This window comes from Chiloscyllium punctatum, chromosome 30, assembly GCF_047496795.1.
Source record: "Chiloscyllium punctatum isolate Juve2018m chromosome 30, sChiPun1.3, whole genome shotgun sequence".
NCBI classification, from domain to species: domain Eukaryota; kingdom Metazoa; phylum Chordata; class Chondrichthyes; order Orectolobiformes; family Hemiscylliidae; genus Chiloscyllium; species Chiloscyllium punctatum.
Genome location: NC_092768.1, coordinates 46,464,272 through 46,489,112, shown reverse-complemented (window position 1 = coordinate 46,489,112; position 24,841 = coordinate 46,464,272). Strand labels below are relative to the sequence as shown.

Genomic DNA, 24,841 nt, shown 5'->3' with positions numbered 1-24,841 from the left:
CATAACCTAGGTTAAACACCAAGAGTAACAGGTAATAAACTGAATATCCTAGAAATGGGGGTTTCCTCTCTGAGCTGCCAAGCAGAATGTGGGAGGGAATACACCCTGTGGTTGAATACACATCTCTGGTTGAAGAGATAGACCCTGTGACAATTTAAAGACGACAGAATATTCATCTTGGTGTAGCCAGGGAAGGAATCACTGGAGGGAGCCTTCGTGTTAACAGTTAGTTCAGATGTCTCTGGAAACTCAGACAAATGGATTTGACAAATACGATTTAAAGAAACAAAAATGGGTGTATTTTTTGAAAGCTATAAGTGACCTGATGCACTCTGTGAAGACTGTGATTCTACAGTTAGCAATACCTAAAGTATCACTTTAGTATGTTAAAACTTAATGCATGGGTTCCTGTTTAGGGGTTCTGAAGGAAAGTCACTGAACTTGAAACATTGGCTCTGTTTCTCTCTTCAGAGATCCTGCTGGGACTTACAAAGTTACTCCAGCAATTTCTGTCATTGTTTAGTTAATGTTGCTTTTCCTTGATTTATTAACTAAAAGTCTGAAATCGTCATGCAATACATTTAAATTAGTGACTGGGAATAGGAATCTCTTGAAAAGTTATAAGTCTCTGCATGGCTGTTAACAATCCCTCAATCAACTCCAATAAAAACACATCATATTGCTGCTTGTGCAAGAACCATTGGCACACACTGGCTGCCACATTTCCTACATTATAACACTGTTTTGAGGCATGGTGTCATGAAGCCTCTATATAAATTCAAAGCTTCCCTTTTTTTATTTTTTTTGAGGTGATTATAGAGATAAGGTGACAGGAGGCTTTGGGGGGAGTTGAAAATACAGGAAACATCTAATCCCAATAGTGAGAACTGACCATTCACTGTCCACAGGACAATACTCAGCTCCCAATACACACAGAATTCAACAACAAGAAATCAGTAAGAATCCTTAGACACGCCGCATCTACGAGGTATTTACACATCACCTTCTCATATTCAGGAATGAACTATTCACAAACAGCTTGGAAGTCAGAGGGAAATGCTTCCAATAAACACACTCAATATCCAACATACAGCTCCAGTCAAACAGTTTCCACAAAGCACCGAGTAAACACTTTTCTCAGCTGGATCTTCTCACACAGCATAAGGGACATTTCCACCCCTGATTACCCACAGGATAGTCAGACTACATAAAGATTGGTGTGGATATTATGGGATACAATTTGTATCAAAGCTGCTCCTTCACTCACCATCTCCTCACTTGGTTTTCAGTCCCTGTAGGAAGTGAACCAGCTCTGGAAGAGGAAGAGGAGACAATGTGCAGAGTGGGTGGGCTCTCTGATTGACGTCTCTCACAGTCAATCCAAATATCTCTGGACCAACATGGGTTTCCCGAAACTTGGGAAACTGACTGGGGAAATGGGGATGACTTTGAGGAGCAGATCAGTTGGAGATTTAAAATTGTCATTGTCCTATTGAATAAAACCTTACTTATTGCTGCTGTTGTCTCAGTTCCCCTGGTAAATGTTTGACAGAAATTTCTAGTGTGGGAATGGCATTGTTCATTCTCGAATACTTTCAAACTGACAATATCAATGTGGGATGGGCATCCTTGGATGTATTTGACAGTAGGTCAGAAGAGGAAGACCCACAGCATCCAAGACCGTGATGACAAGCAGTGGTGGGATCACCACATGCCCAGGAAGGAGGGAGGGGTATATGCAAAAGGTTATGAGAGGGAGTCTGCATTGGAAGTGACACAGCGTCACAGGAAGCGTCACTTGGGCTTTGGGGGTGATTTCATGAATGCTTTTCTTCTCAGACAGTAATATTGTAAATTGAGGATTTACTCTGTAGCTGAGGAGTGATTGACTCAAAAATTGACGCCAGCGTGACCATCTCTGAGGATACAAAAGTAAGGAACACTCTAACTTTGAGATCCAAAGTGGCAGTGATGCTGTGAATGCAGTGGGTGGTAATGGAAAAGGGGGAGGATTGTGTGGATAAAAGTCAGAGACCTGTGCAGGGGACACCACAGGTAAAGGTTGTGTGACAGTTGGAGGAACCTCCCTTGCATTACACCTAGACTTTTGATGAAGGGTCAGCTCAAGCTGAAATGTTAACTCTGTTTCTCTCCACAGATGCTGCCCGAATTGCTGAGAATTTCTGGTATTTTAAAATAAATTCTCAAATCAACCTGTTCAGAGACGTTATCGCACACCTCTGCAACCAGTCGGCCCAGGCTTTCTGGTTTCAGGGGTAGGGATATGACCACTTTGCCCCATGAGGAGCTTTAAAGTTGAACACAAATTCCACCAACTACAACGGTGAGATTCAAGCCCAGTTCTGCAGGCATTCCTAAGTTACTAGCCTAGCAATGTTACCACTAGACCATTGTCTCCCCACCTTATTCTAGTTTCAAAAACACAGAAACAGACCATTTGACCCAACTGCTTCCTCCCTGTGTTTATGCTGCACATGAGCTTTCACTCTCCCTATTTTATCTAACCCCGTCAGCAAATTATTGCATTCCTTTCTCCATCATGGACTTAGCAAGCTTCCTAATTGAAACTATTTTGTCAACCATTCCCTGTGGGAGCAAGTTCCACATTCTTATCATTCTATTGGTGGAGAATTTCTCCTGAATTCTTCATTGGATTTATTCGTGACCATCTTATATTGATAGCCCTGAGTTTTAGGCTGTCCATACATAAAGACGGGGAATTTCCCTTCCATTTACTCTAAAGTTCATAATGTGAAAGATTGGGAAAATTACTATTATGTCAGCCCTCAGCCTTCTCCTGGGGAATAATGTGCTGGTCTGTTAAGTCACTTTAAAAGTTACAATGTCTCAATTCTTAATCTCATCCTTATCAATGGTTTTCACATCTTATTAAGTTCCTTGATGTCCTTTTTCGAGTATGGAATCATACCCCAGTGCTCTGAGTATGTTCTGAATAAGATCCCAGACAAGTTTAAAGGAAAGTCTCTGCTTTTCAATATTCTTCCTTGGTATTTGGACACAGTGTTTTTAAAACAAAAGTGGTTTTGTTTCCCTGTTGACATATTTGTGAATTTAACAAGGCTTAATTTACTGTCTTGTATTATACAGACACTTGGTGATGAAAAGTCTTAATTTGTCTGTGTTAGGAGGTTGTTGAGAAAATCTTGTTTGGCATCTCTTTAGAACATAGAACACAGAATAATAAAGCACAGTACAGGCCCTTTTGGCCCACAGTGTTGCGCTGAGCATTTATCTTAATCTAAGGTCAACCTAGCCTACACACCCCTCAATTTACTGCCGTCCATTTGCTTGTCCAGCAGTCACTTAAATGTCCCTAATGTCTCTAATTCTACTACCACCATTGGCAGTGCATTCCGCGCACCCACCACCCTCTGGATAAAGAACCTAGTTCTGACACCTCCTCTATACCTTCCTCCAATCACTTTAAAATTATGACCCCTCGTGACAGTCATTTCTGCCCTGGGGAAAAGTCTCTGGCTATCTACTTTATTTATGCCTCTCATTACCTTGTACACCTCTATCAAGTCACCTCACTTCCTTCTTCTCTCCAGTGTGAAAAGCCTGTGCTCACTCAACTTCTCTTCATAAGAGAAGCCTTCCAATCTAGGCAGCAACCTGGTAAATCTCCTCTGCACCCTCTCTAAAGCATCTACATCTTTCGTATAATGAGGCGACCAGAACTGGACACAATATTCCAAGTATGGTCTAACCAGGGTTTTATAGAACTGCAGCAAAACCTCACGGCTCTTAAACTCAATCCCCCTGTTAATGAAAGCCAAATCACCATACGCCTTCTTAACAAGCCTATCAGTTGGGTGGCAACTTTGACGGATCTATATACAAGGACCCCAAGATCCCACTGTTCCCCCACAGTGCCAAGAGTCTTACCTTTAATCCTGTATTCAGCATTCAAATTTGACATTCTAAAATGAATCATTTCACATTTATCCAGATTGAACTCCATCTGCCACTTCTCAGCCCAGCTCTACATCCTGTCAATGTAATGTTGTAGCCTGCAATAGCTCTCGACACTATCTACAACAATACCAACCTCTGTGTCATCGGCAAACTTACTAACCCACCCTCCCACTTCTTCATCCAAGTTATTTATAAAAACTCCAAAGAGCAAAGGTCCAAGAACGGAGCCCTGCAGGATACCACTGGTCACCGACCTCCAAGCGAAATACTTTCCATCCACTACCACTCACTGTCTTCTTTTGGCCAGACAATTCTGCATCCAGACAGCCAAATTTCCCTGTATCCCCTACCTCCTAACTTTCTGAATGAGCCTACCATGGGGAACCTTATCAAAAGCCTTACTGAAATCCATATGCATCACATCCACTGCTCGACCTTTGTCACTTGTCTCGGCACATCCTCAAAGAACTCAATAAGGCTTGTGAGGCATGACCTGCCCCTCAAAAAGCCATGCTGACTATCTTTAATCAATCCTTTCCAGTATCTTGCTTCCCACAGATGTAACACTGACTGGCCTGTAATTCCCAGGGATTTCCCTATTCCATTTTTTTTTTTAGATTAGATTACTTACAGTGTGGAAACAGGCCCTTCGGCCCAACAAGTCCACACCGCCCCGCCGAAGCGCAACCCACCCATACCCCTACATTTACCCTTTACCTAACACTACGGGCAATTTAGCATGGCCAATTCACCTGACCTGCACATCTTTGGACTGTGGGAGGAAACCGGAGCACCCGGAGGAAACCCACGCAGACACGGGGAGAACGTGCAAACTCCACACAGTTAGTCGCCTGAGGCGGGAATTGAACCCGGATCTCTGGCGCTGTGAGGCAGCAGTGCTAACCACTGTGCCACCGTGCCGCCCACAACAGAGGAAAAACATTTGCCTCCCTCTAATCAGCCAGAATTACTCCCGGGAGAATGAGGATTCCTAGCTTTCTGTAATAACCTTGAATATATCGGTCTGGCCCTGGGGATTTATCTATCTTGATGCTTCCCAGAATTTCCAGCACATCGACTTCCTTATTTCACTATCAACAATGTCCCTCTCTCTAGTGAATACTGAAACAAAAAACTAATTTAGGTCCTACCATACCTCTTCTGACTCCAGGCACAAGTTCCCTCCACTATCCCTGATTGGCCCTACCCTCTCTCTGATCATTCTTTATTCCATACGTGCATGTAGAACGCCTTTGGGTTTTCCCTAATCCTTCCCGCCAAGTCTTTTTTGTGCCTCCTCCTAGCTCTCCTCAGTCCATTTTTGAGTTCATTCGTCGCTACCTTCTAATCCTCTAAATTTGTGCCAGATCCTTGCTTCCTCAACCTTAAGTAAGCTTCCTTCTTCCTTTTGATGAGAAGGTCCTCTGCTCTTGTCATCCAAGGCTCCTTCACCTTACCATTTCTTGCCTGTTTCAATGGGACAAAGTCGTCCAACACTCGCAACATGTGCTTCTTACACAGCCTCCACATTTCTGTTGTGCCTTTCCTGTAGAACAATTGTTCCCAATTTATACTCTACAGCTCCTGTCGAATAGCAGTATAATTTCTCCTCACCCAATAAAATACCTTCCAATAAAGTCTGCCCCTATTCCTCTCAATGGCTATGTTAAAGGTGAGGCAGTTGTGGTCACTGTCACCAAAATGTTCTCCACTGAGAGATGTGACATCTCGCCTGGCTTTTGCCTAGCACCAAATCCAATATGGCCTCCCGTTAGTCAGCCTATCTACATGTTGAGTCAGGAATCCCTCCTGGACACACCAAACAAAATCGACTCCATTCAGACTATCTGCACTAAGGAGGTTCCAATCAATATTGGGGAAGTTGAAGTAACCCATAACCCATAACAACAACTCTGATACATCTGCACATTTCCATGATTTGCTGTCCAATTTGTTCTTCCATCTCTCTGTTACTATTGCGGGGCAGCGAGGGGTGGGGGGGTGGAGCGGGGGGTGCGGATGTGGTGGGGGGGGGTGGGGGAGGAGGGGGCGGGGGGTGCAGATGTGGTGGGGGGCGTGCTCCAATAGAAAACATCCAATACAGTGACTGTTCCTTTCCTGTTACTGACTTCCACCCAGGGTAGTTATGGTAGGGGATTTTAACTTTCCAAACATCGACTGGGACTGCCATAGTGTTAAAGGTTTAGATGGAGAGGAATTTCTTAAGTGCGTACAAGACAATTTTCTGATTCTGTATGTGGATATACCTACTAGAGAAGGTGCAAAACTTGACCTACTCTTGGGAAATAAGGCAGGGCAGGTGACTGAGGTGTAAGTGGGGGAGCACTTTGGGGCCAGCGACCATAATTCTATTTGTTTTAAAATAGTGATGGAAAAGGATAGACCAGATCTAAAAGTTGAAGTTCTAAATTGGAGAAAGGCCAATTTGGATGGTATTAGGTAAGAACTTTCGAAAGCTGATTGGAGGCAGATGTTTACAGGTAAAGGGACGGCTGGAAAATGGGAAGCCTTCAGAAATGAGATAACAAGAATCCAGAGAAAGTACATTCCTGTCAGGATGAAAGGGAAGGCTGGTAGATATAGGGAATGCTGGATGACTAAAGAAAATGAGGGTTTGTTAAGAAAAAGAAGGAAGCATGCGTCAGGTATAGAGAGGATAGATCGAGTGAATCCTTAGAAGAGTATAAAGGAAGTAGGAGTATACCTAAGAGGGAAATCAGGAGGGCAAAACAGGGACATGAGATAGCTTTGGCAAGTAGAATAAAGGAGAATCCAAAGGGTTTTTACAAATATATTTAGGACAAAAGGGTAACTAGGGAGAGGAAAGGGCCCCTCAAAGATCAGCAAGGCGGCTTTTGTGTGGAGCCACAGAAAATGGGGGAGATACTAAATGAATATTTTGCATCAGTATTTACTGTAAAAAAAGGATATGGAAGATATACATTGTAGGGAAATAGATGGTGACATCTTGCAAAATGTCCAGATTACAGAGGAGGAAGTACTGGATGTCTTGAAACGGTTAAAGGTGGATAAATCCCCAGGACCTGATCAGGTGTACCCGAGAACTCTGTGGGAAGCTAGAGAAGTGATTGCTGGGCCTCTTGCTGAGATATTTGTATCATCGATAGTCACAGGTGAAGTGCCAGAAGGCTGGAGGTTGGCAAACGTGGTGCCACTGTGTAATACGGGTGGTAAGGACAAGCCAGGGAACTATGGACCGGTGAGCCTGACCTCAGTGGTGGGCAAGTTGTTGGAGGGAATCCTGAGGGACAGGATGTACATGTATTGGAAAGGCAAGGACTGATTTGGGATAGTCAACATGGCTTTGTGCTTGGGAAAACATGTCTCACAAACTTGATTGCGTTTTTTGAAGATGTAACAAAGAAGATTGATGGGGGCAGAGCAGTAGATGTGATCTATATGGACTTCAGTAAGGCGTTCGACAAGGTTCCCCATAGAAGACTGATTAGCAAGGTCAGATCTCATAGAATTCAGGGAGAACTAGCCATTTGGATACAGAACCGGATCAAAGGTGGTGGAGGGTGATGGTGGATGGTTGTTTTTCAGACTGGAGACCTGTGACCAGTGGAGTGCCACAAGGATCGGTGCTGGGTCCTCTGCTTTTTGTCATTTACATAAATGATTTGGATGCGAGCATAAGAGGTACAGTTAGTAAATTTGCAGATGATTCCAAAATTGGAGGTGTAGTGGACAGCGAAGAGGGTTACTTCAGATTACAACAGGATCTGGACCAGATGGGCCAATGGGCTGAGAAGTGGCAGATGGAGTTTAATTGAGATAAATGTGAGGTGCTGCATTTTGGGAAAGTAAATCTTAGCAGGACTTATACACTTAATGGTAAGGTCCGAGGGAGTGTTGCTGAACAAAGAGACTTGAAGTGCAGGTTCATAGCTCCTTGAAAGTGGAGTTGCAGGTAGATAGGAAAGTCAAGAAGGCGTTTGGTATGCTTTCCTTTATTGGTCAGAGTATCGAGTACAAGAGTTGGGAGGTCATGTTGCAGCTGTACAGGACATTGGTTAGGCCACTTGAAATATTGCATGCAATTCTGGTCTCCTTCCTATCGGAAAGATGTTGTGAATCTTGAAAGGGTTCAGAAAAGATTTACAAGGATGTTGCCAGGGTCAGAGGATTTGAGCTATAGGGAGAGGCTGAATAGGCTAGGGCTGTTTTCCCTGGAGTGTTGGAGGCTGAGGGGTGACCCTATAGCGGTTTACAAAATTATGAAAGTCATGGATAGGGTAAATAGACAAAGTCTTTTCCCTGGGATGGGGGAGTCCTGAACTAGAGGGCATAGGTTTAGGGTGAGAGGAGAAAGATATAAAAGAGACCTAAGGGGCAACGTTTTCATGCAGAGGGTGGTATCTATATGGAATGAGCTGCCAGAGGATGTGGTGGAGGCTGGTACAATTGCAACATTTAAGAGGCATTTGGATGGGTATATGAATAGGAAGGGTTTGGAGGGATATGGGCCAGGTGCTGGCAGATGGAACTAGATAGGGTTGGGGTATCTGGTCGGCATGGACAGGCTGGACTGAAGGGTCTGTTTCCATGCTGTACATCTCTATGACTCATACTGACCCAGTAGACAAATCCTCCTCAACAACCTTGTTGTTAGTTGCGAAGAAGACCATAAGATCAGAAGACAGGAGCAAAAATTAGGCCATTTGGCCTATCAATTCTGCTCTGCCATTCAATCATGATTGATAAGACTTTTCAACCCTGTTTTCCTGGTTTCTCCTTGATCCCCTCAGCAATCAAGAACTTATCTATCTCTGTTTTAAATATGCTCAAGACCCGGCGTTCACAGCCTTCCGCAGGTTTCCACAGATTCACCACTCTCTGACTAAAGAAATTCCTCCCTATCTTCATTCTAAAGGTTCTTCCATTTACTCTTAGGCTGTGTCCTCAGGTCCTCGTCTCTCCTGCCAATGGAAACATTTTCCCAATATCCACTCAGACCAGGCCATTCATATTCTGTAAATTTCAATTAGATCCCCGTTCATCCTTCTAAACTGCATCAAGTATCGTCCCAGAGTCCTCAAACATTCCTTATATGTTAAGCCTTCAATTCCTGGGATCATTCTCATGAACCTCCTCTCGACCTGCTTCAGGGCCAATACATCCTTCCTGAGGTATGAGGCCCAAAATTTCTCACCATACTCTAAATGTGGTCTGACCAGAGTCTGATAAAGCCTCAGAAGTACTTCCCTGCTTTTGTATTCCAATCCTCTCCAGAAGAATGACAACATCGTATTTGCCTTCCTAACTACCAAATCAACCTGCAACTTTACCTTAAGAGAAACCTGGACTCAGACTCTGAAGTCCCTTTGCACATCAGATTTCTGAATTTTCTTCCCATTTAAAAAAAAGTTCATGCCTCTATTCTTCCTACCAAAGTGCGCGATACATAGTATTTCATCTGTTAACTTCTTTGCCCACTGTCCTCAACTGTCTATATCTTTCTGCAGTCTCCCTGCCTCCTCATTACTTCCTGTCCCTCCACCTATCTTTGGAGCATCTGTAAACTGAGCCAGAGTGCCCTGCATCCAAATCATTAACATATAAAGTGAAAAGTTGTGGTCCCAACACTCACCCTTGTGGAACATCACTCATTACTGACTTCCATCCTAAGAAGTATCCTTTTATCCCCACCCACTGCTTTCTGCTAGACAGCTAATCTTCTATCCATGCCAGTACCATGCCTCTAACACCATATATTCTTATCTTACTCAGCAGCCTGTGCGGCACCTTATCAAAGGCCTTCTGGAAGTCCAGATAGATAACATCCATTGGCTCTCCTTGGTCGAATCTGCTCTTTACCTCCTCAAAGAATTCTAACAGATTTGTCAGGTATGACCTCCCCTTAATAAAACTATGCTGAGTTTGCCCTATTTACCATTCACTTCCAAATATTCAGAAATTTCATCCTTCACAAAGGACTCCAAAATCTTACCAACGACTCAGGTCAGACTAGTCAGTTCATAATTTCCCATCTTTTGCCTTACTCCCTTAAACAGAGGGAGGGGTCGGGTTATGTTAGTAATTTTCCAGTCCTCTGGGACCCTCCCTGTCTCCAGTGATACTTGAAATATCATTACTCAAGCCTCCACTATCTCTTCAGCTATCTCCTTCAGAACTCTGGGTGTAGTCCATCTAGTCCAGGTGATTTATCCATGTTTAGATCTTTTGACTTTTCTAGCACCTTCTCCTTGGTGATCGCCATGGTACTCATCTCTGCCCCCCAACTCTCTTGAAATTTTGGGATATTATTCATGTCTTGTGAAGACTGACGCAAATTATTTATTCAGCTCCTCAGCTATTTCTTTGTTCCCCATTACTGCTTCTCCAACATCATTTTCCAGTGGCCCAATGTCCACTTTTGCCTCTCTTTTTCCCTTTCTGTATCTAAAGTATCTCTTGCAGTCTTTCCTAATGTTATTGGCTAGCTTACCCTCATATTTAATCTTCTCCCTCCTTACTTCTTTCTTCATTGTCCTCTGTTGGTCTCTTTACGCTTCCCAGTCCTCTGGCTTCCCAATTCCCTTTGCCACATTATAGCTTTCTCTTTGTTTTTATGCTGTCTCTTGACATCCCTGGTCTTCTCTAATTTTGGGCACATACAGAGAGAAGTGAACTGAGTTGTATTTTTACTGGGCTGAACGTTTTGATCTACAGAGTGATTTACAGAGTTCTACAACTGAATATTTGAGCATTTCCTTCACTTCCAACTGGTGAGAGATGATCTTATTGAAACATATAGGATCGTGAGGGGACTGAAAAGGCTGGCGCTGAAAGGACATTTTCCCTTGTGGAAGACAGATGAACTAGGGTACACAATTTAAAAATAGAGTGTTTCTTTGAAATCAGATATCAAAAGATACTCTTTCTTTCAGAGGGCTGGAGGTCTGAGGAACTCTCTTCCCCAGAGAATGGTGGAGGCAGGATCACTGGATATTTTTTAAAGTAGTGATTGATAATTTTTTCACTGTCAAGAAAGTCAAAAATACTCAGGGTAGGCAGACATTTGGAGCTGAGGCCGAAATCAGATCAGCCATGTTCTCACTGAAAAGTAGAGATGGCTTGAGAGGCCAAATAGCCTTCTTCTGCTCGCAATTCAGATGTAGTCAGTATGACTGATCCACAGTAATCACTGGGCCTGATCTATGGTAATCATTGGGTTGATCCTCTGAAGTCAAACCCTTGGTGCTATCTGTTGGTATAAGCATAACTAACACAGCTGATCATTGTTGGATATCCTTGCCAATGGCAATCTTTTGAAAGAGGTGTCTATTTAAGTTTGGAAAGTATTCAACATATTCCAGAGTCTCTCCTTCAACACAGAGGGGAAGTAAAATATTTAGCTGACCAGGTGTGGGCTGATGACTGAGTTTTCTTTTCGCATTATCCAAGGACAGGATGAATATCTTATATGGAGAATTAAAGAGATTGAGAATGGTTTGCAGATCTGTTGCAGATTGGACAATACAGTGGAGGATGTTGCCCAGGTCATGGTGATGGAGGAAGAAATTCTATCACTAGAAGGAATTAATAAGGAAGGAGTCTTAGATAGATTGCTGGCATTTAAAGTTAACAAGGCACCAGGTGCAGATGAGACATATTGAAAGAGTTGAAAGGAAGTGAGGGTAGAAATTGCAGGGGCTCTGCCCATCATATTAAAGTCTTCCCTGAACTTGGGGGAGATGGCAGAAGAACGGAGAAATCTAAACATTATGGCCTTGTTCAAGAAAGGTTGTAAGGATAATCTGGGCATTTACAAACTAGTCAGTTTAACTTTGACGATCGTGGGGAATCTTTTGGAATCAATTATTTGGGATAGAATCAGTAGTCACATGGAACACAGTGGGTTGATTAGGAAAAGTCAGCATGGATTTCTAAAAGGAAAAATGTGTTTAACTAACTTACTGGAGGTTTTGAAGGGATAAGGGAAAAAGTTGATGAGGATAATGCTTATGACATGATACAAATAGATTTCCAGAAGGCATTTGTGTCTCAAAACAGATTTGGTGGAGAGGGAGAGCCTCCACATTCCAGAACAGCAGAAAAGGCTATTTAAGAGCTGGGCACGTTTTGCCCCTGCACTCCTTGCAGCTTTCATATGGTCTGCATGCTTATTCAAGACCATCGCACCTTCCCAAATGTGATACGTCACTGGACCTGACCTCACATTGACCATGTTTCTTACCCATGCAGGTGCATTTCTGTTGTTATTGCACCAAACTTCGTCCACTGAAGTAAACCATTGCTCTTCCTTAGCAGAGTTCTGTGTCTGGCATAGGTGTTCCTGATGCCAACTCAAAGATTTCTGTTGCCGGCGAATTTCTTCGGGAACGTGCTTTTCTCTCGTCATCATAGAGGCCAGTATCTCTTCACTAAGTCACTCTTTATTTACTCGTGGAGAGTCCTTGACACTGATTCTGTTCCCTCAGAGCCAGCTCTCAGATTAAATAGGATGTCTGACAGGGCTTCCAAATATTCCCAAATTAACAACTCCAATCAGAGAACTCGCAGTCTGTGAGGTCCACCTGGCTAACCTCATTACAATCACTACAGTAACCTTTTTGCATAATTGGTGGATCATATGAACACTGTAATCTATCATATTTTGATATTGTAAACTACATTGTAGCTATTGTTCTGTGAGTCAGAGGAGAGACATTACTCTATTCCTTGGCTCCCCTGCATACTAAATTGGCAGAAGGTGAATTTTGGCAGTATTAGGCAAAAACTTTCAAAAGTTGGTTGGGGGTGGATGTTCACAGGTATAAAGGAACAGGTGGAAAATGCGAAGCCTTCAAAAATGAGATAATGAGAGTCCAGAGACAATTGTGTTCCTGTTAGAGTGAAAGGCAAGGCTAGTAAGTGTAGGGAATGCTGGATGTTGAGAGAAATTGAGGTTTTGGTCAAAAAAAAGAAAGAAGCATATGTCATGTATACTGAACAAAGATCAAATGAATCCTTAGAATAATATGAAATTAGTATCCTTAAGAGGGAAATTGGGAGGGCAAACCAAGGACGTGAGATAGCTTTGGCAAATAGGGTTGAGGAGAACCTAAAGGGATTTTATAAATACATTAAGGACAATAGGGTAACTAGAGAGTGAATAGGGCCCCTCAAAGATCAGCAAGGCAGTCTATGTGTGGAACCGCAGAACTTGGGGCAACACTAAATGATTATTTTGTATCAGTGTTTACTGTGGGGAGGTAGAAGATATGGAATGTATGGAAATAGATGGTGACATTTTGAAATGTCCATATTACAGAGTTGGAAGTGTTGGATGTCCTAAAAAGCATAAAAGTGCATAAATCCTGAGGACCTGATCAGGTGTACGTACCCTAGAACTCTTTGGGAAGCTGGGCCCCTTGCTGAAATATTTGACTGGAGGATGGCTAATGTGGTGCCACTACTTAAGAAAGGTGGTAAGGAAAAGCCAAGGAACTGTAAACTGATGAGCCTAACATCAGTGGTGGATAAGTTGTTGGAGGGAATCCTGAGGGATAGGATTTACATGTATTTGGAAAGGCAAAGACTGATTAGGGATAATCAACATGGCTTTGTGCATGAGAAATCATGTCTCACTAACTTGATTGAGTTTTTTGAAGAAGTAACAGAGAGGAATGATGAGGGCAGAGTGGTGGACATGATCTACTGAGACTGCAGCCTGTCAGGTGACAAAAGGTAAAGAAAGATGACCACGGCACAACATGAGGGTCTGCAGCAATCTAGAAGACAATTGTGGCAGAGTCTGATTGGTCAAAGGAGTATAATGTAGGCTTAGTGTGATGGATTATGCTAATATAACAGGTATAGGGCATGACTTTTAGAACAGCATAAACATTAGAGTATGCTCGCTGTTCAGAGCCTTTCAGGGTTGTCTGCTCTGATGGCCACAGCTTTTGTTTTCAAATAAAGGCTTATCATCTTGAGGAATTCTTTTTTAGATTAGATTCCCTACAGTGTAGAAACAGTAGGGAATCTTCGGCCCAACAAGTCCACATCGACCCTCTGAAGAGCAAATTTTACCCATGACTAATCCACCTAATACTATGGCCAGTTCACTTGATCTGCACATCTTTGTGACTATAGAAGGAAACCAATGCAGACACGGGCAGAACATGCAAGCTCCACAAAGAAAGTTGCCTGAGCCGGGAATAGAACCAGGGTCCCTGGTGCTGTGAGGCAGCAGTGCTAACCACTGAGCCACCGTGCTGCCCTCATTCCTAAAAGGTGCTATCAACCACAATAGAATTGGCGCTGAGAGCAGGGTCAGAAAGAGACCTACACAAAGGAAGTGGCAGCCCAAGGGTGTTTCCTGGTCTATTGAGGACCCTCCTGAGCCTGACAGAATAAGGGCTGGCCACCCACAAAAAGAGATAAGTGTTTTGCTGATAATTCAGATTAAATTCTGTTGAGCAAGGGGGTTCCTTGGGGATGCAGAAGTGCAGAAAAGCTGCTGAAAGGTCTCTCTGATCCAAAGAGTCTGGTAATCAACTGAAATTTGAGGAGACTCCGAGGATTGGTCCAGATAATTGTGCAGTGGCGTGAGTGAGAATAGAAAGTAGAGCTTGTCTGATATAAAATTCCACGTGGTGTTAGTAAGTCTCTGTGGTTACCACCTCGCCGGTCGCAAGGGCCTGCTCAGGTAGGACTCTCTGTGTGTGAGAGAGACAGAGAGAAACTCTGTCTCAGTGCTGAGTTCCTAGCTGCTTGCAGAAAAGTTTGTGTGTGTGTGTGAGAGAGAGAGAGAGACAGACACACACACACAGACACACACACACACACACACACACACACACACACTCCAAGTTTAACCCTTTGTGATCTGGTTTGAAGGAACTATCAGTGATTGGTGAGTTTTGCGGATACAACCCTAGAACAATAGGGGTCTGCATAGGTAGAACAAATGAGGATAGATTGTCTTTTTTAATTAGTTGAAACCAAGGAAGTTTAGATCGATAAGGGACAATTACAAGCTGTAGAATTAGGGAATACTTATAATAATTGATGAGGCGCTACTGGTCTTGTAAGGCAAAGGGGAGTGAACTGAGAACAAAGGCAATAGATTAGCTGGGCTGAAATATATGTCAGAATGAACAAAGAAACGACAGTTTAAATATTGGGTAAAAAACTCGCTGTATCAAAACATGACATTGCAAGGATCTTAGAGAAATGGGAAAAAAGAACTTATTAACTAAGTGGCCAAAATCAGGTACCTTTGATATAAATATATGTGAAGAAATGGAAGGATTAATTAAAAATCACAAACCAAAAGATGATTCTAATAAGAGAAATAGGAAAAGGGAATAGGAGATAGAAATTTAAAAAATTTTCAGACAAGTGGGAGAGAAACTGATAAGAGCATACCAGGCGAACTACCAAAGAACAACGTATGCAGTCTGTGAAAGCTGAAGGTCAGGAAGACAAGTCTCTTTTGTTTCCTAACTTGCAGGAACTAGATAAACCGCCACCTTACTTGAACACAGAAACACAAAGCAATGTCCTTTGATTAAGGGAACGGTGAAAATAGGAGGAGATTGAATGGACTGAGGACAAGGACAATAAAGCTAAACTGAATCAGAGAAGGGAGGAAGTGAAGGAGTTAATCAAGGAAAGGCAGCATGAGAGAAAATTGTTATGGGATGTAATAGACAAAACTAAAATACTAAGGGGGGAATTGGAGGAGGAACTCAGGTTACTGTGGACAATTAGGGAACAGAAACAGTACAAGAAGTCTCTAAACAATAAACAGACTATTGATTGGGATTAGAGAGAATGTGACCCTTTGAAGGGGTAAAAGGTCTTAGAACAGCGTATCAGAGGAGGGTCCAAAGAGAGCCAGCACACGACAGGTGGGATGAGTTGGAGATAGAATCAAGGTCAGGATCTGAAGGCAACTACCTGGATGAGGATGATAGCAGGGAGAAAGAGACCCCACAGGCAAAAAGAATGATGTCTTTGCTCATAGACGAGGGGCAGACAGTCACAATATATTCCCTGGGGAACCCATGATCTGGAGGGGCTGAGAAATGCATTGTCCAGTATACATGAGGGTGCAGGGAAGTGGATTAGAGCCTTTGAAGATGAAACCACAGGGCAATTGTTGGCTTTGGGAGATTTGAAGGTGTTGTTATAATAAGTAACGGGGGCTCCCGAAGTTAGGTTGCAGACTACAAAGTAATATGTGTTGGGATTTTACGCAAGTGTAAGCTCTGAGTTGTGTGCTTGAGTCAGCCTTGCGTGACTGCAGCCTGTCAGGTGAAGAAAGATAACCACGGCACAACGTGAGGGTCTACAGCAATCCAGAAGACAATTGTGGCAGAGTCTGATTGGTCAATGGGATATAATTTAGGCTTAGTGCGATTGGTTTTGCTAATGTAACAGGGATAGGGCATGATTTTTAGAGTATGTTTGCTGTTCAGGGGCTTTCAGTGTTGTTTGCTCTGATGGCCACAGCTTTTGTTGCAAATGAAGGCTTATCAGCTTGAGGAATTCTCTGCATCTCCTGATCAATCCTAAAAGGTGCTATCAACCACAACATGACCGGTGGTGTGTCACAAGGATCGGTGCTGGGTCCAGTGCTTTTTGTCATTTATGTAAATGATTTGGATGTGAACATAGGAGGTATAGTTAGTAAGTTTGCAAATGACACCAAAATTGGAGATGTGGTAGACAGCAAAGAAAGTTACCTCAGAGTACAATGGGATCTTGATCAGATGGGCCAATGGACTGAGGAGTGACAGATGGAGTTTAATTTAGATAAATGGGAGGTGCTGAATTTTGGAAAAGCAAATCAGAGCGGGACTTATACACTTAATGGTAAGGTCCTGGGGAGTGTTGCTGAACAAAGAGACCTTGGAGAGCAGGTTCATAGTTCCTTGAAAGTGGAGTCACAGGTAGATTGGATAGTGAAGAAGGCATTTGATACGCTTTCCTTCATTGGTCAGAGAATTGGGTCTAGTAGTTGGTCATGTTGCAGCTGTACAGGACATTGGTCGGGCTACATTTTGAATATTTTGTGCAGTTCTGGTCTCCCTCCTATAGGAAGGATGTTGTGAAACTTGGAAGGGTTCAGAAAAGATTTACAAGGATGTTGCAAGGGTTGGAGGTTTGAGCTATAGGGAGAGCTAAACAGGATGGGGCTATTTTGCCTGGAGTACTGGAGGCTGAGGGGTGACCTAACAGAGATTTTTAAAATAATGAGGGGCATGGATAGGGTAAATATACAAGGTCTTTTCCTGGGGTGTGGGAGTCCAGAACTAGAGGGACTTAAAAGGGACCTAAGGGTCAGCTTTTTCATGCAGAGAGTGGTGCATGTTTGGAATGAGCTGCCAGAGGATGTGGTGGAGGCTGGTACGATTTCAACATTTAAAAGGCATCTGGATGGGTTTCTGAATAGGAAAGGTTTAGAGGGATATGGGCCAAGTGCTGGCAAATGAGACTAAATTAATTCAAGAAATCTGGTCAGCATGGAAGAGTTGGACTGAAGGGTCTGTTTCTGTGCTGTAGTAAGTCTCTATGACTCTATATGCTTCAATAAAGTTGCCTGGTGAGAGATCCCTTGAGTATCTGGACTAGATTCTTCTTTTCACCACATAACACCTGTATCATCATCAGGATATTTGTGTCTGGAAGACAGAAAACAGATAAAGAACTACAGAGAATCCATAGAATCCCTACAGTGTGGGAACATGCCCAATAGCCCAACAAGTCCGCACCGATCTTCTGAAGAGTAACCCACCCAGCCCCATTCCCTAGTATTCTATATTTACCCCTGAACAATGTACCTAACCTCCACATTCCTGAACATGATGGGCAATTTAGTCCAGCCAATTTACCTAACCTGCATATCTTTGGATTGTGGGAGGAAATCAGAGCACCCAGATCAAGCCCAGGCAGACACGGAGAGAATGTGCAAACTCCACACAGACAGTCACCCAAGGCTGGGCTTGAACCCGGGTTCCTGGCACTGTGAGGCAGTAGTGCTAACCACTGAGCCACCATGCTGAGTGATGACTGATGGGTCAAAGGTAGGGGAAAGTGAGCATGAAGACAGAATGGTAGGAGATGTTTAGAGTCAGGATGGGGACCAGAGGTGTCCGTATTGCAGTGTATCTTAAGTGAAACATAAGAAACTGAGGAGATCTGAGGAAGGACAGCTGTATCTGAATGAAGCTCAATGTGCATTCCCCCCTCTCAATTTATTGACATTCAGAAAATAATCTGTTTTTGCTACCAAAGTGGATAACCTTAAATTATACTGCATCTATCATGCATTGCCCACTCACTCAATTTGTCAAAATCACTTCAACATCTTCACAGTTCACCCTCTCACCCAGCTTTTTGATCTGCAAATTTGAAGATATAACATTTTATTCCTTGCCTCTATAATTAGACATAGGAGCAGAATTTAGGCCATTTAGCCCATCAAGTCTGCTCCACCATTCAAACACTACTGTCTGGCTGAATATATATTGTGCATTGCTGGGATCCAGTACTGATGCCCGTGGAATCCCACCTCCCCATCTAACACCACCTCCCCCCCCCCACTCCACCCCACCCCCCAAACAAAACGGTACTAGCATCTCAGAAAAAAAAGCTGTTAATCTCAGCTCCCTGTTTCCTGTCTGCCAACCGTTCTCTATCCATTTCAATTCCATGTGCTTTAATTTTACATGCTAACCTCTTATGAGGGACATGGTTGAAAGCCATCTAAAAGTCCAAAGGCCCAGGCTAACATGCTCATCCAGCCGGTCAAGAAGCCAGATGGGTCCTATTGGTTTACCACAGATTCTGCACTCAGTCTTTATTATTTGCTGATTTGCTAGCCACATAGCCATCTACTCATGATATTAGTCCCAGACTCCATCTTTTCTTTTTCTCATTGATTTATCCGGTCTGATTGCACGGTACGTTGGAGTGTTACAATGGAGTGCTATCCACATTAGTAATTATCCACCAGAAGACCATACCCCAATACTCAACAGAGTGGGTGTACAGCCTTGAATGAGATGACCCTGCAGAGTACCCTATAGTTCCTAGCCCCACCAGGATATTTGATAACTAAAGTTTAGAACACTGGATAGTTACTGTCATGGACAACAATGGATTTTGGGCCAACTATGATTGGTTTGCTGAATACCATAATTACAGTTTCTCATAAAGCATGGTGTAATGTACTTCCACTATTGCCCAGATAGACTTCACTGGGCTGCTCCAGCAAATATGATAGGAGGAGAGACCCTCCTGATTCAGTGCATTGATGACCTGCTACTGACATCTGCAGGGATTAAAAAGTGCATGTCAGGGCCTTATTATCCCTGTTGGAAGGTGTAGACTTAGCGGGTTTAAGATTAGCTTCAAAAATGCCCAGCTGGGGAGACCTCAGGTCTCCAGCCTAGGAACAGGATCTCATAGGGACTGACAGATATGTCTGAGACCTGGAAATTTGATTTGATTTATTACTGTCTCGTGTACTGAGATACAGTGAAAACTATTGTTTTGCATGCTATCCAGTCAAATTATACCTTATATAAGTACATCGGATAATAAAACAGAATGTAGAATATCGCATTACATTACAAAGAAGAAATATCAACTCTAATATGTAAGAAGTCCATTCATAAATCTGTTAACAGCATGGAAGATGCTATTCTTGAATTTGTTGGTGTGTATTTTCAAACTTTTATATCTTCTGCCTAATGGGAGTGGGTGAAAGTGAGTAATTGGGTGGGAGGAATCTTTGATTATATTGGTTGCTTTCCCAAGGCAGCGAGAAGTATGAATAGAATCAATGGAGGGAAAGCGAGTTGAAGTGATGGACTGGGCTGTGTTCACAACTCTGTAATTTCTTGCAGTCTTGGCAGAGTAGTTGCCATACCAAGGCTGTGACACATCCAGAAAGGATGCTTTCTATGGTGCATCTAAAAAATTAATAAAAGTGATTGTGGACATGCCTAATTTCCTGAGCCTTCTCATAAAATTCCTACAGTGTGAAAACTGTAGGGATTTAGCCCAACAAGTCCACACTGACCCTGACCCATTCTTTTACATTTACGCCTAACTAATTCACTCAACCTATACATCCCTGAACACTATGGGCAATTTAGCACAGCCAATTCAACTAAACTGCGTGTCTTTGGACTGTGGGAGGACCAGAGCACCTGGAGGAAATCCACAGACACAGGGAGAATGTGCAAACTCCACACAGGTATATGCCTGAGGCTGGAGTCAAATCCAGGTCCCTGGCGTTGTGAGGCAGCAGTGCTAACCACTGACCCACCGTACCGCCCATACTTCGAGGAAGTAGAGGTATTGATGTTTTCTTTTGATCATAGTATTGACATGGATGGACCAGGATAGATTGTTGGTGATATTTATTCCTAGGACCTTGAAGCTCTCAACCATCTCCACCTCAGCACCATAGATATGAACAAGGGCATGTCTTCCACTAGCTTCCTCAACTCACTGACCAGTTCCTTCGTTTTGCTAACATTGAGGGAGAGATTGTTGCCATTACACAAAATGAGCCATTTGAAAAAATGTCGCGACCCACTAATATATAGAACTACTGAGGCTGTTTAACCATTATAGAAACTTTGTTGAGAGCTACACAGAAATGATAGCTCCCTGCAGTACCTTGTAAAGGCAGCAGGATGGGGTTGTCCTAGAGACAAGGTGATACTTTGGGGTGAGAAAAGAAAAGGCATATACCAAATTAAAGAAAGTCCTCTTGAAAGCACCTGCAGTGGGACTTCCACATCTTGACAAGGTCCTTGTATCTCAATGAAGGAAGGCACCATGGCACCATACTGACTCAGAAGTATAGACAATAGATGTGGCTGTTGGTGTCCATCTCAAAAACACAGTCACTGGCAGTAGGAGGTTTGCCGTGCTATGGAGCAGCCATTGATTGTGCCTTGTGGCTCATGAAGTCTGTGATCTACTCAAAATGAACAGTGGAGGGTTGTTATACAAAACGCACTGTCCTGTAGGGACTAAATGAGAGATGGCTGCAATTGGTACCTGACAACTGTCAGGCAGCTTGGGAAACCAGATTACTCCCTCAGGGTGGGTCTGTATGAGTGGTGCAAGCTATAGGATATTACTTAGCGCATGGAATGACACTAGGACAAGGAAATGCCCATGAGTGCCTCACGTATATAGGCAAGAGGGCAAACTAAGGATTTGATAGAAGAACCCCTGAAGGGAGTGGATATGGAGCAGTATATTGTTGGCTCATGGAAGCATTAGGATGGAAGTATTGGAATAGGGGATACTGTGGTGACTGGAGAATGTATGGTGTGTAAGATGGAACAATTGTTTGGGGACTACCTGACCCAAGTGGCGGAGTTCATCGCCCTGACACATTCCCTGGAGTGAGCGAAAGGTAAACAGGTCAATGTATATCCAGGTAGTCACTACTCCTTTGGAATACAACTTCATGGTAGCATGGAGCAGGAAGGGGTCATGTCACCTCCAATGGAACTCAATACAGGCCTGAGGAAATACTTAGGCAACTGGTAAATGCTGCAAAAGGACTCATGGCTGGAGATGCGATTAAGATTTAGGCCCATAGGAGACTGACAACAAGAAGAATGTTGGCCAAAAGGCATTTGAGAAGAAACTAGAAGAAGAAGAAATAAAGATATTTGGTCCCAGGATAGAGGAACTGACAGTGCAAGAAGTACAGTACTTAGCAGATAGAGTAGACCATGAGGAGTGGGAACTGGAAGAAGTGATGGAGAGATGTCACTCTGATGAAGGGCTTATGCCTGAAGAAAAACATCTTTTCCAGCACCACATTCTTGACTCTGAACTCCAGCATCTGCAGTTCCCACTTTCTCCTTGTCTCTGTTCTTTGGCTGTTCTGCATATGTTTCGATAAAGGTAATCAGTACAAGATACCTCATGCATTTGGACTGGATGATTCCTCTTACTGAACAACATGGGAAAACCCAGGCAGTTTGACAGGAGGTGAGGCTATTGAGTGTCATGGAGCAATAGTATGTTTATCTTTGTTGTCACATGCTTAAAGAATAAATTTTGTATACAATAAAGCAGTTATTTTGAGTTTATTTAAACAACCCGCTGGAAACCTCTTTTGTTCTGGATAACAATGATAAAGTGAAGCAATTTAGCCCATTTGATGATTCAATCAAAACACGTGTACTCGGGGTCCAGCTCCTGAAGTATTGGAGGCTGATTTCTCGTTCTAATTCTACAAATGGCTCAAGAATTGATGTGGAGGATATCCATTTCTGAGGCATTGGTCACCTTTGTGTGCTGCTGCATCAAGTTATGCACAGATCCTGGATACACAAACACCAAATGCCACTAGGTACTAAGTTTCTACCTGTCGCCAGTAGAGATAGGGATGGGACTAGCCTCATTGCTGCAGAATGCTACAAGTGGTTGAACCAAATGATATTATCTGTCCTTTGTGGAGAAATTTACAAAGAAAAATACCTTTAACCACAAGTCCATCAGGAAGTGGTCAGCACATAGTGTCCTCAAGACCCTGAGGTTGGATCCTGTTGTGCGGTTTCCTGAGCAGACTGTCAAATTCATTTGACAGAATGCCTCATCACCAGAACTTTCCAACAAGGACCAAACATCGCTAGGCCGGTGGTGAGAAGGGCACTACCGGTGAGATCCTTTACATATGCCCTGGTTAGTCTGCACCATCGTATACTGCCCTTGATGTGGCTGTACAGTGATAGACACTGTCACATAGGGATGGGGGTGAGGTGGTACAGGGCCTGATACTCTTCAGAGGGTTGGTGTGGACTTGGTGGGCCAAATGGCCTGTTTCCACACTGTAGGGATTGTATGATCTATGATCTCCTGCTAGAATGTGCCTTTGCAGAAGAAGGCTGGAGAAAAATTCAGTGGTTTTTGTCGAGATTCTTTTTTTTATTTCAAAAATATACTTTATTCATAAAATGATTTGATGGTCTGTACATTTGGTCATGCCATACATATGACCACATTTACAAACACAGATTCGAATTTATCCTTGTCATATACAGGTCTGTGCATTTTTCAATCTTATACATATATTTGGCTGAGGCATTAGCAGAGCCCAAAAAACGTCCACATGGGCCCCCTGTTCTTCTTTAGGCAGGCTGATCTTACACGGTGGTCTTTTCCCACCGCGCCTTGGCGGCAGCTGCCCCAAGCTTCAGCGCGCCCCTCAACACGTAGTCTTGGACCTTGGAATGTGCCAGTCTGCAACACTCGGTCGGGGTCAACTCCTTCAGCTGGAAGATCAACAGGTTTCGGACTGCCCAGAGAGCGTCCTTCACCGAGTTGATGATCCTCCAGGCGCAGTTAATGTTCGTCTCGGTGTGAGTCCCGGGGAACAGGCCGTAGAGCACGGAGTCCCGCGTCACGGCGCTGCTCAGGACGAATCTTGACAAGCACCACTGCAGTCCTCTCCAGACTTCCTCTGCATAGGCACATTCTAGAAGGAGGTGTGTGACAGTCTCATCCCCCCCGCAGCCGCTTCGAGGGCAGCGTGCGGTGTGGCAGAGAGTCCGGGCGTGCATGAAGGATCTCACAGGCAGACCCCTTCTCACCACCAGCCAAGCCATGTCTTGGTGCTTGTTGGAAAGTTCTGGCGATGAGGCATTCTGCCAAATGGCTTTGACAGTCTGCTCAGGGAACCGCTCGACAGGATCCGCACTCTCCTTTTCCCGAAGGGTCTCAAGGACGCTACGTGCTGACCACTTCCTGATGGACTTGTGGTCAAAGGTGTTTTTCTTCATAAATTTCTCCACGAAGGACAGGTGATACGAACGGTCCAACTACTCGGAGCGTTCCGCGGCAGCGAGGCCAGGCCCATCCTTCGCAACACCGGGGACAAGTAGAACCTCAGTACGTAGTGACACTTGATGTTTGCGTACCGGGGATCCACGCACAGCTTGATGCAGCCACACACAAAGGTGGCCATCAGAGTGAGGGTGGCACTGGGCGTGTTTTTTCCCCCATTGCACCGGTCTTTGTACATTGAGTCTCTTCGGACCCGGTCCATCTTTGATCTCCAAATGTATTGGAAGATGGCCCGGGTGACTGCGGCGGCACAGGTCCTGGGGATAGGCCAGACCTGTGCCACATATAGCAATACTGAGAGTACCTCACACCTGATGACCAGGTTTTTTCCCGCGATGGAGAGCGACCGTTGCCACCATCTGCCTAGTTTCTGTCTCATCTTCCTGATCCGCTCCGCCCAGGTCTCTTTGTCCTGTGAGTGTGTGTGCATGTTTGTTTGGGTTTAGAAGGGGATATAGTACTAGCTTGGAATTAAATGTTAACCAATTTTGTCATGTGATTCTAAGAATATGTTTTTTGTTATAATGAATAGATTATGTTGAGTTTGTTGAAGAAGTCAAATGAAAGTCTTTTTATTGGTGAAAATCTCTTTACTGGAGAGCAGTTCCATAGAAAAACAATTGGCCATTCTGGTAACTGAATTCAAACACATAATACTGATATTGCAACTGTGCAGTAATGTGACTTGATTATCATAATCAGAACATAATTAAGTTTTAGTCTTCACTTATGTGGCTCTCACCCTCTCTCCTGCATCCCTCTCTCCTGCGCATGTGCTGATCCCATCCACTGCCTTGGAGGCTGTGATCAGATCTGCTGTCACACACATCTGAGGACGCACATCCGATAGTGATGTTGTCAGTTTGAAAGTCTCTGAAGATGAAGAATGCTATTTCTATACTGGAAATTTCTGTTGAACATTTACTGGGGGAACTGCGACAGCAGCTTCAATAAGGAGAAATTGAGCACTGCAGATGCTGAAGATCAGAAC

General features: G+C 43.6%; 1 protein-coding gene across 8 annotated transcripts in view; it reads right to left on the bottom strand.

Moving 5' to 3' along the window:
• Window positions 1-24,841, bottom strand: part of LOC140455646 (uncharacterized) — a 285,832-nt gene that overhangs the window by 11,840 nt on the left and 249,151 nt on the right. Inside the window, exon 1 of one of the 8 annotated variants that reach the window (XR_011952918.1) lies at window positions 1,004-1,114. The exons of the other annotated variants lie outside the window; for them this stretch is intronic. The gene's annotated coding sequence lies outside the window, so the exon portion shown is untranslated. Of the gene's footprint in view, window positions 1-1,003; window positions 1,115-24,841 lie in introns of those variants that run through there. 8 annotated transcript variants of the gene reach the window in all.